The following is a 17,353-nucleotide window of genomic DNA, read 5'->3' on the forward strand; positions in this document are numbered from 1 at the left end:
GTAATATCAACCTAAGGAGGCAGGAACTCTGACGTCTTCTCCCATGCCTATCTGTATCCCTAATGCTTAACACTTTGTACATGTAAATTAAAATTTTCTGTCTCTACTCCCAAATTATAAAAACCTAGAAGGGTATATTCTTGCTGGACCATAGCCTCAAGAAGAAAGGAAGGAAGCTGAAGATATCACTCTCATTCTTTCTGTCTGTCATACTCTCCACCTGTGTGGTCCTCTATCAGGACCTAAGCCCTATGGAGACAGTAGCTCACAGAACTCCAGTCCCAGGGCCGCAAATGGTGGTCAGGATTGTACCACCCAGCTCAGGAAAGGCCTTCTTCATCCTTAAGCTTGGGTGAGTGTGGAGGGGCTGGGGTTGGAGGGTAAAACTATTACTCACTGGTCTAAATCTTACTGCTAAAATTAGACCTGAGTCCAAGCCTGGAGAGCCTGGTGTCCACAGGCCAAAGGTTGTTCTTCCCAGGCTCTGGGCAGTGGAAGCTGAGAGAACTGATTAATGAGCTCATCTAAATTTCAAAAGGTTGGAAGAGAATGTTGTTCCTCTCCACCTCCCCAGCCCACCCCACCCCACCCCGGAACTTTACAAAGGACCTTAACAAACAGCCCCCTCAAAGCTACAGAACCAATTTTTTTTTCATAACCAATTTTTTTACAGTCCTCTTCATTCCTCTCCTTCTCTTTGCTCCTTTTCCTCCTTTCTCTTGTTTTTCCATTTCTTCTCTCCCTTTCCCTTCCTCTCTATTTCTTTTTGTCCCTCCCTCTTTTTCTCCTGCTTTCCCAACTCTTCTTCCTCCTCCCTTGTAAAGAATGATACTTTGGAACTGAAAGTATATTTTAATGTTTATTGAAAGCAGTTGTTTCTTTTTCATAGTGTTTTCTGATCCTTCATAGAAAATGATTCTTCTAAGTTGACTTTCATAATAATTACCTGAAGACTAAAGGTTCATATATATGTGAATTTAATACATTAAAAGGAAAAATATATTTAAAGACTAACATTTAAGCATTCTGGCCTCTATTATTTTTAAATGAGAATTTGACTTGATGCCATTCATATTGGAATTCCTAAAATTACAACCATCATCTATGTTTTACAGGCTTCCCTTATCTATCCAGATATTTCCTGTTCCGTTTTCTTTTCCCTCAGAGACTCATAACAATTTACTTATAGTTAGTTTGAGGTTTTATTGGGGAGGGAGAGGGGCAAGAAGGCTTTTTAAACTAACATGAATCTAAACTTTTGAGGAGAGGTGGAGGAAGGCATGAGATATTGGCCCTAACCTAGGCTGGCACATTTAATTTTGCTTAAGTTCACTTTAGAATGTAAATGTCTTCCCACTTAATTAATTTAAAATTAATTTCTCAAATTTGTTTTTCAGAACTCAGTGTGCCCATGTACAATTATGTATGCCACATTTGTGCACAACATCACCATTCTCAAAACCCAAACCCACAAATCTGAGGCCAGCAATTCTAGTTAACCCTCACACAGGACTTCCCACATGCTAGACACTGTGGGAAGCTCTTTAAGTGTATCAACTCATTTAATCCTTCAACAACCTTACAAGGTAAGTGTCTTAGTCTGCTCTGGCTGCCATAACAAAATACCATAGACTGGCTTAAACAACAGACATTTCCTTTTTCACAGTTCTAGAGACTGGAAGTCCAAAGATCAAGGTGCCAGCAGCAAGGTTGGTGTCTGGTGGGAGCTCTCCCCTTAGGTGGCAGACGGCCACCTTCTCACTGTGCTCACATGGCCTTTCCTCTGTGCCTGTGCAGAGAGGGAAAGTGAGCAAGCTTTCTGGTGTCTTTTCTTAAAAGACACTAATCCCCTCCAATCAGGGCCCCACCCTTAGGACTTCATTTAACCTTAATTACGTCCTTAGAGGCCCCATGTCTAAATACAACCACTCTGGGGGTTAGGACTTCAATATGTGAATTTGGGGGGAACACAAACATGCAATCCATAATAGTAGGTAATGTTCTCCCCATTTTTCAGATTAGCAAACAGGTTCAGACAGGTTGAGTAATGTGCCCAAGGTCACAAAGGTAGTAAAAGGTAATACTGGGATCTGAACTTCAGCATCATGCTCTTAACCACTGTGCTGTGCTGTCTCTCATCACCTAGCATGAGTCTTAATATAACACCTAACAACCCATCAACATCATCAACATCTAACAACCCCAACCCCTAGTAGAACTTTAAACCTGTCCTGTAGTGACCAGAGCTTTGCCATGCCTTTTTAAAAAGTTTCCCTGAAGGGAAACAATCACTCACTATTGTCATTATTTTATTAGAAATAGATTTCTGTATTATCAAATTTAGAGAAATAACATGTAGTTACTACAATCTGGTTCTTTAAAATGCTTATACATCTTAGTGAAACATCTTGTGAAAACTTCCTTTGTCTATACTTATACCCTAATGGTTATAAAAATAACCAGTAGTAATATTTAAAAGGCACTATTACTTTTTTTTTTTAATTTATTTATGGCTGCGTTGGGTCTTCGTTGCTCTGCGCAGGCTCTCTCTAGTTGCAGTGAGCGGGGGCTACTCTTCATTGCGGTGTGCGGGCTTCTCATTGCAGTGGCTTTTCTTGTAGAGCACGGGCTCTAGGCTCTTGGGCTCAGTAGTTGTGGCTTGCAGGCTCTAGAGCGCAGGCTCAGTAATTATGGCACACGGACTCAGTTGCTCCGCAGCATGTGGGATCTTCCCAGACCAGGGCTCAAACCCGTGTCCCTGCATTGGCAGGCAGATTCTTAACCACTGTGCCACCAGGGAAGTCTCAAAAGGCACTATTACTTTTTAAGAACTTAAAGCTCTTTAATCCAGATTTCTGCACAGGAAACTGGAGCGTTGTAATGTGGTGAGACGACTCTGACAATTCTTACCAGTCAGTGAAGAAACTGTTTTGTACCAACTTACAGCATTTGCTATGTTCAAATCAAATATATATTGAGGGGAATCTGGTTATCTGATTGGCAACAGTCCTAGGATTTTTAATGGAAGTTGGGAAGGAGAAACACAATGCATTGGATAAAAACAAAGATTCTAATAGAATCCCAACTCTGCTGTGTCCTTGAGCAAGTCACTCAGTTTCACCTTCCTCATTTGTAAAATGAAGCTAATAGTAGCTTTTACCTTACATGAGGATTAAGTGAGAGAATCCATAAATGTAAATTAAATAGTGTCTGGCTCACTAAAAAGTCAATTTTCCCCACGTTATTGAGATATAATGGACATATAACATTGTATAAGTTTACTGTGTACAACATGATTTGATATATGTATATATTGCAAAATGTTTACCACAAGGTTAGTTGACACATCCACCGCCTCACATGGTTACAATTGTGTGTGTGTGTGTGTGTGTGTGTGTGGTAAGAACTTTAAAAATCTACTCTCTTAGCAACTTTCAAGTATACAATAAAGTATTGTTAACTATAATCACCATGCTGTACATTACATCCCCAGGATGTATTCATCTTATAAATGGAAGTTTGTACCCTTTGACCACCTTCTTCCATTTCTCCTCCACCACCAATCTACTCTGTTTCTATGAATTTGGTATTTTTTTTTATTCTACATATAAGTGAAATCATACAGTATTTGTCTTTGTCTGACTTATTTCACTTAGCACAATGACCTCAAAAAATGAACTTCTTTTACATTGTAAACTTCTAAAAAGAATGTCTTATACCTTTTTTTTAATTCCCCAAAGCCCCTAGCAGGAGGGGACACAGTGAATGTTAAATGAAGGAATGATAAATGTCTTGAGAGCTTCATGTCCCACGAAGACCATACTCAGTATTACTAGTTTCACCAGGAAATGATGGAAGCCTCCCACTGAGGTAAAGCAGGGTCTTACACAGGCAAGAGCGTTGCTAGACCACAGGCCTTGCTCTTAAATAGCAGCCGCGCACCTCAGCCTCAGGTGAGAATTGAGGAGGAGCTCTTGCTTGGTTTCCGTGGTAAACAGGTTCTCACCTGTGTAATTCTTGGGACTTTTTTGACATAAATGTGCACATGTGTTCAGTCTTTTTTGGAAAAGACATTGTGATATGGGGTATTTATTTTCAGAATCTACTTGAAACTAGTTATTTCAGTTATTAGAGTGAACTAAAACTATTAAGCACTACTAAAATATATTTTGGCCAGCTGAGCCTAATTTTAGATTGTTAGTATGGATACCCATCAGCACAATTATCACCCCCACAGACACTATAGCATCTGTTTGCTTCTATTAATATGGTTGGGAACTTTTGTTTTGTGACTTGGAGAGCAGACCCAAGTGTAGCTGCCGGGACAGCTAAGAACTATGAAGGTTTGAGGGATGGTACAGATTGTCTCCTCCTTAAAACCTTGAACTTGGTTTTGAGCCCCAGGGGTTAGATAGATGAAGGCCAGAAATTGGGAAAACTATTCACAAAAAACGTTTATGATTCTCAGTCCAAAGCACCATAGAATCAGATCCCAGGTGCCAAAGTGGAGCACAGAGCAGAAGGGACGAGGCCATTTTCCCTGCTTCTCATGAAATCTCACTCTGCTCTGACAACCCAAAGCCTGGCTGGCTTCCAGCACTGGGAGAGACTGTGGACTTGGCACCATCAGTGCTGCTTTCATGATGGGCAGTGACAGCACTGATGCTTTCCAAGTGGTCCTGCAGGAAGCAGACCTGGTGGAGCCAGTGCAGAAGAGAAAGGACCAGGTGGACCTATGTGGTTACAGCAGCCGATTTGTAAGCATGAAAGACACATCCTGTTGGGGATGCCCAGAAATAGCTGCAGGACACCGAGGTCAAGCTAAGATCCTGTTGTTACCTTTGTAGTTTGGACATCAAAGGAAACATAACCTGATTTTACATAGTTTGGGAGACCTGGACAAGCTGTAACTAAACTGTAATTATAATCAATGGACTACTTTATAAGTGACTTAATTTCACAGAATAATTGGTGGCTTACACTAAAATGAGATTGGTGACTTACAATAAAACAAGGAGATTATAGTCATTTCCAAAATGTTTATAAATTGGAAAGACTGAGACACAGGCAAAAAATCTGAATTAGGTTAAGCAAAAAGAGAAAAATACAGAGCTTAGAAAGAATGAGACTTGCTTCATGAATAGCTTTTTACCACAAGTTCCAGCATTTCATTTCAAGAAGACCTCAGAAGTAGAAATATGGATGGAAGCTGGACTGAGCACTTGTCTTGGGCATTTGCATGCCACTCTACTTAAGATTGAGAAAGTGTCAGTTGTTCCCATTAAAGGATGAGGGGTTGATGGACATGGGTACCTTTGTTACTGCTGCTGACCCCAGGGCATCCTTAGCTTTTGAGCCACTTCCAAACCAGCCTTGTCAACTACTACAGGACACATGGCATTGGCTTCCTCTCCTCCAGGTGGGAGCCACCTGGAGTGCAGACGATGGATCCAGTGCTGTGGGAGGCATGGCTACAGCAGTAGAAGTCTGGTCCCACAGAACCTCCCCACACCTCCCGTTGACTGGCATCCCATTATGGGTTCCAACAAGGAGCACCTTCTAGCAAACTCTGTTGTTAGAACAGCTTCCCTGAGAACAGGAACCAGGGAAGCACTCAGTGGCAGCCCCGCTTCACCATCTCATATTGTCTCATATTTCCCTCCAGCAACTAAGCTTTAACTGCTTATCCTTCAGCTCTTAGCTAGTAAGTCACTTCCTTTAGAGAAGCCCTCCCTGACTAGGTTAGGACTTTTGTTGCCCTCTTCTTCATAATTAATTAGTACTGACATAGTTGTGTATTTAATTACTGCAGATAACATGAGCAGGGATCATGTTCACTGATGGACCCTCAGTGCCTGGCACATAGTAAATAAAAAATAGTTGTTGCGTGAATGAATGTTAGTGTCACCTGCAAGGCTTTCCCTACATGGCTTAAGGCTGCCCCACTCCTGCTATTTATGTTATTTATGTTATTTATTTATTTTATTTTTGGCTGCGTTGGGTCTTCGTTGCTGCGCGCGGGCTTTTCTTTAGTTGCGGTGAGTGGGGGCTACTCTGCGATGCGGTGCGCGGGCTTCTCATTGCGGTGGCTTCTCTTGTTGTGGAGCATGGGCTGTAGGTGCACGGGCTTCAGTAGTTGCAGCACGTGGGCTCAGTAGTTGTGGCACTTGGGCCCTAGAGCACATGGGCTTCAGTAGTTGTGGCATGGGGGCTAAGTAGTTGCAGCGCAAAGGCTCTAGGGCATGCAGGCTTCATTCAGTAGTTGTGGTGCGCAGGCTTCAGTAGTTGTGGTGCACGGGCTTCAGTAGTTGTGGCGCACGGGCTTAGTTGCTCTGCAGCATGTGGGATCTTCCCGGACCAGGGATCAAACCCGCGTCCCCTGCATTGGCAGGCAGATTCTCAACCACTGCGCCACCAGGGGAGTCCTAATTATTTATTTTTAATATTAGATAAGCAATATGTGAATACATGCTCATTGTAAAAAAAAAAAGCTAAATAACACATATACATACATATGAATGTTATGGTCTAATATATGTAAATTATGCCACAGTAAAGCTATTTTTAAAAAGCTATCATTCTCCTTCACAATTCCATACCAACCCAGCCCCATTCCTTTTCCCAGTCATAAAATCACTGTTCACAGTTTCATGTGTAAACTTCCATATCTTTTTCTGTGTGTTTTCATACATACATGTTTCTTCATACATATGTGTAGTTTCATACACATATATTCATATATATATTCATATTTTAATGTATATATGTATGATGTATACATACATCTAGAGCATTTTAGTCAGAGTTGAAAATACTCTTCAGGAGCCATGGTAGCTATTGCAGAGGGAATTTAATCAGGTGATGGAAGAGTTGAGAGGCCAGAGAACAGCAGGAAGCCACTATCAACCCTGGAACTAGAGGGATGAAGGGAGAAGGCATGTTACTGGAGCCCTGATTCTGAGGCCTCCTGGGGGAATCTGAAACCGTGGCAGCACTTCCAGGATAAATCAGGAACCATGGAGAGAGGGTTGTACAGCAGGCTCTGGAGACTTGGGCAAGATGCTGCCAGACACCATCTAAAACAGAGGGAAGGGGAGGAAATAACCCGGCTTCTCCCCTCCTCTCATTTTCCACTGTTCCATCACTGGCTCTGTTTGGCGAGGTCTGTAAGGGAGCCCGGGACAAGTAGCTCCCAGGGATGCAAAACCCAAGATTGAGGATGGTAGAAAATAGATCTGAGAGCAAACAGACAAAAGACCAGCATGCATAGCTTAAAATAAAATACATAAATAGCATGATGGTATATGCAGTGTTCTAAATTTATCACATCATTTTTATAGGGATAAAACCTGGATAAAATGAATATTGAGAGCAGGCTTGGTCCACAAAATCAAGGATACAGCAGTAGTGCACAGAGGTAAGCAGCAGAAAACAGACATGTTACAGGAGAAATGCACTCCCAGCTAAAGGAAAGACCTGTCACAAAACAGCAGCTCCAAGGACAGGTGTGGGTGTGGGTCTTGTTCCGAGGTAACCAGGTCTGACCTGCTCTTCAGAGAGTGGGAAGAGGGCAGGATTATGGGCTGCTTATTGCCCACGAGTAGGCTCAAAGACTCAGATTTCACAGCCCGAAGGGAACTTAGGTCTCCCATCTCAACTCATAACTGCTACAAAATAAGGAACTGAAAAGCAGAGAAGTGAAGTGATAGGCCCAAGCAGCCCAAAGGACCACAAGCCTATTTTTTGTCATTTTGGGGGTTTGGGGGCATGATGGGGGAGGTGTTGAGGGACAGTTTAGCACCCATGCCTCCTCTTCCTGCTGTGAGTCACTGAGCAGCCCAGCAGAGAAGGTCTGACGAAAAACAAGGGGGCCGCAGAAGCAATTGCTCCAGTATGACCTGCTTTGTAAACAATGCTAGGCACCTAGCATGTCTTATGAAGGAATTCACCAAAAAAAAAAAAAAAAAAAAAGATCTTTTCCTTAGAAACTCCTCTAGCCTCCAAAGTCTGGTTTTAATTGCTTTTGGCAAAATTTTGGAACTTTCAGTCTGTTCCAGGCCCTGGGCTAGAGAGATGAATCTAGATGCAATAATGAATAAGCCATATACTTCTAGGAGTTCTAAGTCTCCTAGGGAATCAGAAGTGGATAAAAATGATTATGATATGATCTGATAAATATAATAATATCTGTAGCACAGAAGAGGAAGTGAATAATTGCTGAGGGAGGGGAGCCCAGGGAGGTAGACAGAGAAGGCTTCACAAAGGTGACATCGGAGACGGTGTAGAAGCAAACATAGGAGCGCTTCAGACCTCCAACTCCAGCTTTAAAATGACAGCAGTAAGTCAGCCTTCCCTGAAACACCACTGTTATTCCTCAAGGACTCACAGAGCAACGGTTCTTGCCCCCACTGGCCTCTCATTCCGTAATGGAAGCCATACACGTTCATACACCATTGATGGAACTAAATGATAGATAAAATGACTCCACTGGCACCATCAGCCAGGACCAGCAGGGTTAGACTGACCTCCAGAGACGCTGCGCCAAAAAGGTGATGCTGCTGCCCACGTGTAACTGAATATCCAACAATGCCTTCAGTCAAATGCCTGTAAGGAAGTCCAGCCAAGTTCTGACTTTTCCTACAATAACACCTTTTATACGTTTCTGAAAATATCTAATAGCCACTTACTACCATAAAAGATTTTTTTCACTATTTTGGTACCTCTGCCTTGCTGGTGCCCAAACGTGGGTCTGGCCTGCCTGCGGGAGATCCTGCCTGCGGAGGCCGCCCTCTTCCGCTCCGAGACAGCCCAGGTGAGGCTGGCGTCAGCAAGTCCACATCTCTGTTCTCAACCAAGTGGACAGAAAGCTGTTCGTTCAATTCCTCACATAGCACATGCGTTATGATTTAGTTCTTCATCCCTTTCTGTCATTAAATACGCACTTGCAACTCAGGAAGGCCATCTGAAGGCCCGGTGGTCTGGTTAACCAGAAAGAAAGGCTGATATGAGAGGCGATTAGCAGCTCTTAGCAGTTCACAGCTGTAGGAAGACTGTGTTACAGTGAAGCATTTATAAGCACAGGCTTTTGAAACAGACATGGCTGGGTTCAACACTTGCTCTTTCACTTCACCATGTGATCTTGGGCAGGTTACTTTACACTGGCAAGCCCAAGTTTTATCTTCTATAAAATGTGCTTAAAAATAGCACCTGCCTCATGAGGTCATTCTTTCAACAAATATTTAATATGCTCCTACTCTGTGCCAGGCACTATGCTTGAAGAGGGAGATTCAGCAGTGAACAAACAAAAATCCCTGCCCTAGAGCTTACACTCTAGTGGAAGAAGACAGCCAACACAAATAAATAAATAGATTATATATTATGTTAGAAAGGAAAGGGGCATTGGGAGGGTTGTCGTCTTTGATGGAGTGACCAGAAGAGACTGAGTGGGGAGGGGACTCGGTGGATGCAGGAGAGCAGCAGGTGGACATTTGAGGGGCAGCCTTCCAGCCAAAGGGAACAGCTGGGCAGAGGCCCTGAGGCCGGAGCAGGCCTAGCATTTTTTTTTTTAAACATTTTTATTGGAGGCCTAGCATATTTGAGGAGCAGTGAGTTTGGCTGGAACCAACTGAGGGTGGGGACAGAGGACGGAAGTGAGGTCAGAAAGTACGAGAGCAGAGGAGTGGCATGTGCTGACTCATATTTGAAGAGGATCACTGGGCTACTGGGGTGAGAAGGACTTAGGAGGGCAGGGGTGGAAGCTGGGAAACCAGCTAGGAAACTCTTGCCGTGAGCCAGGAGGGAGATGAGCGTGCTCCATCCTCACCTTGGCGCCTGACCCCAACCAACTCTGGATAAGGATATGATTCCACACACGCACATCTGGCAAGGGAAGAGCTCCGCTTTGTCCTCTTTTCTGCATCTTTCTCAGCCAGTCCCTCTAGTGCCCTCATCATCCTCTTCCTTAATCATTCTGCTCTCAGGCTTCTTCCCCTTGTCTTCTCTCTCTCCCTCCTCCTCACTCTGCTGTCTGCCTTTTTTCACGCTTATGAATGGTCTGTTTTTCCAGGGCACAATTTGGGGGGCATTGTTCTGGGTCTTGGGGAGAGAGCAGTGTGCCTCTTGGCCTGTGGGTTCCATGGGGCACATGAGAAGGATAAGGGAACAAAGATGAGGTGATATAGGCACTTAAGGTGCCCAAAGAGACAGGTCTGCCATGAAGGTTATACCAGTGCCACAGGCAGAGCTTTTGCTGCCTGGTCAGAGTTCAGCCAGGAAAAAAGAAGCTTCTGAGTGTTTTAGGTAACTCCTAAAATGCCGATAATTCAGGGAGTTAGAGGCTGACACCACCATTGGATAGACCAAGAGAGCAAAGATCAAAAGGCCATTTTTAGGAAATCAGGAAGTATGGGGATTCTAGAGAAACCACCACCAGTAACCTCATAGCCCTCAGCACCAAAGCAAGTGATTCTCAGAAGGAACTTCATTGATACTAGCCACCAACTTGGTGTCACAATACTAGGTAGGTCGTCACCGTGGGCAGGAGGGGTTTTCCCAGAAGCCATTTCGATGGTAGGACTAATAGCCTTTACTTAACATAGAATTGTTACATAGAATTGTCTGAAAATTACATATCCCACTAAAGCCAAGCTCAATGTGTCCCCAGCTCAACTTCCTCTTAGTCAGAGCGTCAGGATGCCCGTGGCTACTCTAATCCCCCCGATAAGGTGACAGAAGGAACGTCAGAGTGGATAGAGACAGGGCCTTTAATTGTGATTTAAAATATCTTATTTTTGCTAATTTTATAAAAACATATGACCCTGTGCACATGTTGCTAAGGATCCTCCCAGGGCCCTGGAAGGTGTGCTACAAGTGACACTCCCAAAGCCTCAGCTTCTCGAACAGAAGAAACTTACCTTCACTGGCCAGAGAGCTGACCATAGGAAGGGGCTTCAGACCAGTGTGAAGGATTTCCTTGGGTGTTGTTTGTAGCGGTAATGTTTTATTCAGCTTGAGAGTTGCTAAAACACTACTAGATATTTATTAAATTAATTCAAATTTGAATTAGTAGATAATGAGCCACTTTATGTAGCCTTTATACTCAGACCTCTGAATCACTCCCTTTATGTCTACAGGCCCCTAGCTTGCCCATTCAACAAAAATTTATAGAGGGCATCCTCTGTGCAGGCGCTGTGCTAAGCTCACCACGATGAGGAAAGTAAACATGAGGCCCCTGCCTTTATGAGGCCCTCAGGGGAAGAGACAAATAATCAAATAATCATCCAAGTCTCTAATTACAGGACTAAAGAGGAAACGTTCAGGGTCCTACTGAGAGTGTAGGTTGAGGAAGCCTCGTCTAGTGGAGGTGACAGGAAAGACTGAAGGATTCCTTCTTTCAACAGTTATTTTCCAGTGCCTACTCTTTGCACACACAGTGCTAGGGTCCAGGATAATGGTGAGCAAAAACTGCGGCATCCCTGCCCCCCTAGAGCTCTCTCCTGGAGGAGGCATTTTTACAGAATCAGATTGCATCTATCTGTAAATGACCACCTGATGATGGCCTCCATGAAGGGGTGATGCAGGTGAATATGTGGGCATGTGCGCTGAGGGTTGGTGCAGTAGGACAGGCTTTTTGAAGGGGCCACAGTGCACTGAGAACCAGAGGCAGAGTTAACTGATGGGTGAGAAGGTGGAAGGGCTTAAGGACAGTCTTCTAGGCAAAAGGAAGTGCAGGAGAAAAGGCCCAGGGACAGGAGGACATAGGGAAAGAAAAGGACAAAAAGAGGCCAGCATGGCTAGGGCACCTCCAGGGGAGGGCAGGAGAGAGTATGCCTACATGTGGCTGGAAAGACAGGAACAGACCCATGTGCCTAACACAGCTGGGAGCCAACAACAAAATAAATAAACAAACAAATAAAACCAAACAAAAACAAACGTGTAGATACAGAGAACAGAGCAGAAGGGAAGAGGGGAAAGGGTGAGGGAAGATGAAATAGTTAAAGGGGATCAATGTATGGTGACAGATGGAAACTAAATCTTCAGTGGTGAGCACACTGTGGTGTATACAGAAGTAGAAAAATAATGTTGTACGTGTGAAACTTATATAATGATATAAACCAATGTTACCTCAATAAAAAAATTTTTTAACCTTAGAAATAAATAATGAATTAATAAATTGATCAGAAGAGGGGGCTTCCCTGATGGCGCAGTGGTTAACAATCCGCCTGCCAATGCAGGGGACACGGGGTCGAGCCCTGGTCCGGGAAGGTCCCACATGCCGCGGAGCAACTAAGCCCGTGCACCACAACTACTGAGCCTGCACTCTGGAGCCCGTGAGCCACAGCTACTGAAGCCTGAGCGCCTAGAGCCTGTGCTCAGCAACAACAGAAGCCACCGCAGTGAGAAGCCTGTGCACCACAACGAAGAGTAGCCCCCGCTCGCTGCAACTAGAGAAAGCCTGCACACAGCAATGAAGACCCAATGCAGCCAAAACAAAATAAAAAATTTTTTTAATTAATTAATTAATTTTAAAAAATTAAACAGAAGATTCTGAGGAATGGAGAGACATGGCCCAATTGGCACTTACAAGGATCTCTCTGGCTGCAGCGAGAATATTGGATTACGAGGGATGCTTTGCATCTTAATTACGTCCCCCTTTCTCACTTTCCTTTCCGGTAGCAGCGGAGATTTAAATAAATGCATGCCTGATACGCAGTTAAAAGCTCCCCAACAATGAAGGGCTGTGTAGCCAGGAGAAGAGTACACTGCCTTCAGTCAGGCACATTAGATCTCCCCTCCACCTCCAGTCGGCTGGTGGCACTGGACAAGTCACTTACCCTCTCTGAAACCCACTCTCCACCTAGTCTATAAAGTGGAAGAACAATGCCTACTCCACCAAGTTGCATGAGTAATAGAAAAAGTATCTACAAATTACCTGGCATTTGGCAGAACTCAGGACATACCAGCTGTTATTAGAAGTAACTGCAAGATGGTCAAGCTAGTCAGAGGAAGATTTCTAACCAAAAGTTATACTAGTGAAAGCCCTGGGAATAGATTACAATCTCTCCTGTTGAAAATATATAAATATATGCAATATTATACATTTACTTAAATACTACATTTTTAATAGAGGGCTGCCTAATAAAATCTTCCTAATACTGGTGTGTTAAAACAAGTCTATATTACTTATGCAGTTAAAATATATGTCTATACAGTAAAGTTTAAAAGCTTCTCAGTAAATTATATCGTATATGAATTGACTTATCTCTGGTCTTTTCCTGTATGCAGTTGTTTTCTAGAGAAACTGAACTCATTTGTTAGCCTGTCCATACCCCAGACTGAACAACATTAGCTTCTCAAGAAAGATTTTTTTTTTTTTTTTTTTTTTTTTTTGCGGTACGCGGGCCTCTCACTGTTGTGGCCTCTTCCGTTGCGGAGCACAGGCTCCGGACGCACAGACTCAGCGGCCATGGCTCATGGGCCCAGCCGCTCCACGGCATGTGGGATCTTCCCGGACCGGGGCACGAACCCGTGTCCCCTGCATCGGCAGCCAGACTCTCAATCACTGCGCCACCAGGGAAGCCCCAAGAAAGATTTTATTTATCTGTTTCTCCAGAGCCTACTAGAGAGCCTAGCACTCAGTAGTAGATGCTCAGTAAATACCTGCAGAATGGAAAAATAAAGAAAGAATTAATAAATTTAACTTATGAGTCTGGCACTAATATCTTATGAACGAAAATCAAGATACATTTGTCTGATCTACACAATATGAGTGTCTTAGAGAAAACTTGGCATGGAATATTTGATATCCAGACTGTCCTGGAAATTTCAGGATGTATTATGTGATCAGATATACCTCAAATAGCTGCATCTGTTTTAACTGAGCTACAACAAGTAGCTATAACAAGTTCTACTGTGAGCCTGTGTTTTACTTATTTTTCAGCATAAAAATTGTTCCAAGTCCTTTGTTCATAGTAGAAGGAACAATCTAGAAGATTTTAAAGGATGTCTGTTTAACCATTAACACAAGGACTCAGGATCTGCTTTTCTCTTACCTTGCTCACTATAATTAATTAGTTGCCCTGATCAGAACATTTCTGTCACATGCACACACGAAAAAAGCAAGTGAAACAGCGATACATTTGGTTTGCTAAGCACAGCTGAAGCTAGCTCAACAAAATGTCAATTCAAAAGAGGGAAATAAAATATGCAGCAAAGCAGGGAGGCAGGGAACAAAGAATCCAGTATAACAATTAACAGGAGAGCTAAACCAACATTCAGAACACCATCTGGAAGATAAAAAGCCTCAAGTGTCTAGAAAAGAGATAAACTGGAGGGGAAATGCTGAGAGGACCTGGAAGGACCAATTTAAATCAATGAAGAAATTTAGGACTTTGTTTTAAAGGAGTATTTTTTAAAGTCAGGTTTATTGAAGTATAATTTGTATCCAATAAAATTCACCCTCTTAGCGTATAGTTCTGTGAGTTTTAAACGTCACGTACAGTTGTGTAGTTACCACCACAATCAAGATATAGAACCGTTTCCCCTTTTTAACCGACTGCTGCCTCACCCTTAGCTCCTAGCAACCACTATCCTGCGTTCTGTCCCTCTAGTTGTACCTGCTTTAAAGGAGTTTAATAACAGAACTTAAAATGGGGAGGAAAAGGGAACTGAGACTTTTTTTTCCCTACACCCACTCACTTTCTATACCCTTCAATAGGTGAACTTATATTTATTTAGTATCTATTATTTGTCAAAGATTTTACATACATCATCTTTCACTTTTACAGCTTGTCCATGAAGGAAGTTATCCCCATTTCCCAGATGGGAGGTTAGAGTCAAAGTGGTGCCAAGCTGGAAAAAAAAAAGAGGTGCCAAGCTAGTAAGAGGCAGGGCCAAGATTCAAAGTCAAAGTTGACCAAAAAATGACACCACGGCTTATCTCTGGGTGTTAGATTATAGCTGATTTGAACTTTCTTCTTTGCACATTGTTTGTATTATCAAAGTTTTCAACAATGAGCTTATATTATTTATTATTTTCGTAACCAGTACATATACTTTCATAAGTGTATGTGTGTGTGTATGTGTATATATATATATATATATATATATATATATATATATATATATATATACACACACACACATATATATACACACACATACTATATAAATGCATACAGGGTCTGATTCTCTTTGCTGAGCAAAAAGGGGAAAGGTAGGAAAAACAGTTTAAAAGAGGGTAAATGGAAGTCTCCACTTAACAACTGGCACTCAGAACTGAGAACCCAGAATCAAATTTACCAAAAGAACCAGAGCACAGATTTGCTCTGTCTCTAGATCTTATCAGAGTCTAACTTCTCTACCTTTAAAAAGTTCTGTAGAACAAACGGTCTCCCAAAGTGCTGAAGATAAGCCCTGGAGGCCTGTAAAAACCCATTAGGCTACTCAGACCCAAAAGACAATCCTCCTAAGCATCTTGCTGCTTCATCTCCACAAGACCCGGTAGGAACAAGCTAACCAACCATCCTGGTCAAGTGAGTGCACAGCAGCATTTCACCGCTCCTGGAGAGGCAGGAAAGTGAATAACTTAAGGCCAAGGCTAAAGGAAACACAGAGCACCTTTTATTGTGGGGGAGGGGAATTATATTTTAATATGTCTATGTTGGGAGAATATTACCCATCACAGCACTGCAAGGAGACTCATGAGGGCATTCTCTGGCCTTTAGGCAGAATCCAGTTATTGCTTGTTTCAAAAATATTTGAGGGATCTTACAAAAACATAAAGTACAAGATTTTTTTTAAAATAGATTGGATACCGGAAGTAGGTACCCAAATGGAAAAACAATGGACCTTGACCCCCTACCTCACGTGATACACAGTTAATTCAAGAGGGAGTCACAGACCTAAATGTAAAAGTGAAAACTCTAAAGCTTCTGGAAAAAGAGGAGAATATCTTCACAACTTGGAATAGCAAAGTTTTCTTAGACAGGATAAGCAATAACCATTTAAAAATTGATAAATTAGATTATACCAGGATTTTGAACTTTTGCTCATAAAAAGTGTTAATGAAATACAAAAGAAATATATCATAGACTAATATAAAATATTTGCAAGACATATATCTGACAAAGAATTAGTATCTAAAATATGTAAAGAACTCCTACACCTCAAAAATTTGAAAAACCAAACAACTCAATTTGGATTGACTTAAATAGACACGTCACAATGGAAGATACATTAATGGCCTATAAGCCATTTAAAAGATACTCAGTATCATTAATTATCAGGGAAATATAAGTTAAAGCCACAGTGAGATATTACTACTTGCATGAATAGCTAAAATAAATAATAATTTGAAAAAAGCAGACTGACAATACTAAGTGTTGGGAGAACATAGAACAACCTGAACTCTCATACAGTGGTGTTGGTATAATCACTTTGGGAGAAGGACTGACAGTTTCCTATGAAATTAAACATGCATCTACCCTATGACCCAGCAATTCCACTCCTAGGTATGTAGCCAACAGTTGTGAAAGCATTTCCCCAAAGAGACTTAAAAACATTCACAGCAGCTATAATTGTTAAGCAAACTGAGGTGTATTCATACAATGGAATACAAATCAGCAGTATAAAGAAACAAATTCTGGAACTCATAATAATGTGGATGAACCTTTAAACATTATGCTGAGTGAAAAAAAGATTTATGTAAGAGTACTTACTGTGTTATTCCATTTATATGAATTTCTAAAACAGGTAAAACTAATCTACGGTGGAAAAAAAAATCAGAACAGCATTTGCCTCTGAAGTTGTGAGGATGAAAGAAGAAACATGAGGGAATTTGCTGGACTGATGGGAATATTCTGTATCTTGATCAGGATTTGTGTTACACAAATGTATCCACTTGTCAAAAACCACTGAATGGTATACTTGAGGTATGTGCACTTTGTTGTATGTAAATTTTACCTCACTGAAAAAAAACCCAAAAAACTACAACCAAATATTGAACTTTGGTTAATGCTATGCATACTAAAATGTATAGAGGTAAAGTGTATAGATGTTTGTAATTTACTTTGAAACACATCAAAGAGTAATTGAAAAGGGGAATGGATATACGGAAAGACATGTGATAAAGCAAGTACAGTAAAAGGTTAATCATGGATCCAGATGGTGGGTATATGGGTGTTAACCATAAAATTCTTTCATCTTTTCTAGATATTCAAAAAAAAAGAAATGTTGGAAAAAATAAGTTAGAATTAGGAGAAAAGAAAAATAAAGGTCAGCAAAAAAGATGAAACTGAAGTTAGAACCTTATAAAGAAGTACATATCTATCTTAGAGTTTCCTAAGAGCCAAAG

General features: G+C 41.9%; 1 long non-coding RNA gene across 1 annotated transcript in view; it reads left to right on the forward strand.

Moving 5' to 3' along the window:
- LOC132496357 (uncharacterized) overlaps nt 1-16,925 on the forward strand; it is a 42,675-nt gene extending 25,750 nt beyond the window's left edge. The window contains exon 3 of the long non-coding RNA XR_009533395.1: nt 16,753-16,925. This is a non-coding gene — a long non-coding RNA (uncharacterized LOC132496357). The remainder of the gene's footprint in view (nt 1-16,752) is intronic.
- Nucleotides 16,926-17,353: the final 428 nt, after the last annotated feature.

The sequence above is a fragment of the Mesoplodon densirostris genome, chromosome 9 (assembly GCF_025265405.1).
Source record: "Mesoplodon densirostris isolate mMesDen1 chromosome 9, mMesDen1 primary haplotype, whole genome shotgun sequence".
Classification (NCBI taxonomy): Eukaryota; Metazoa; Chordata; class Mammalia; order Artiodactyla; family Ziphiidae; genus Mesoplodon; species Mesoplodon densirostris.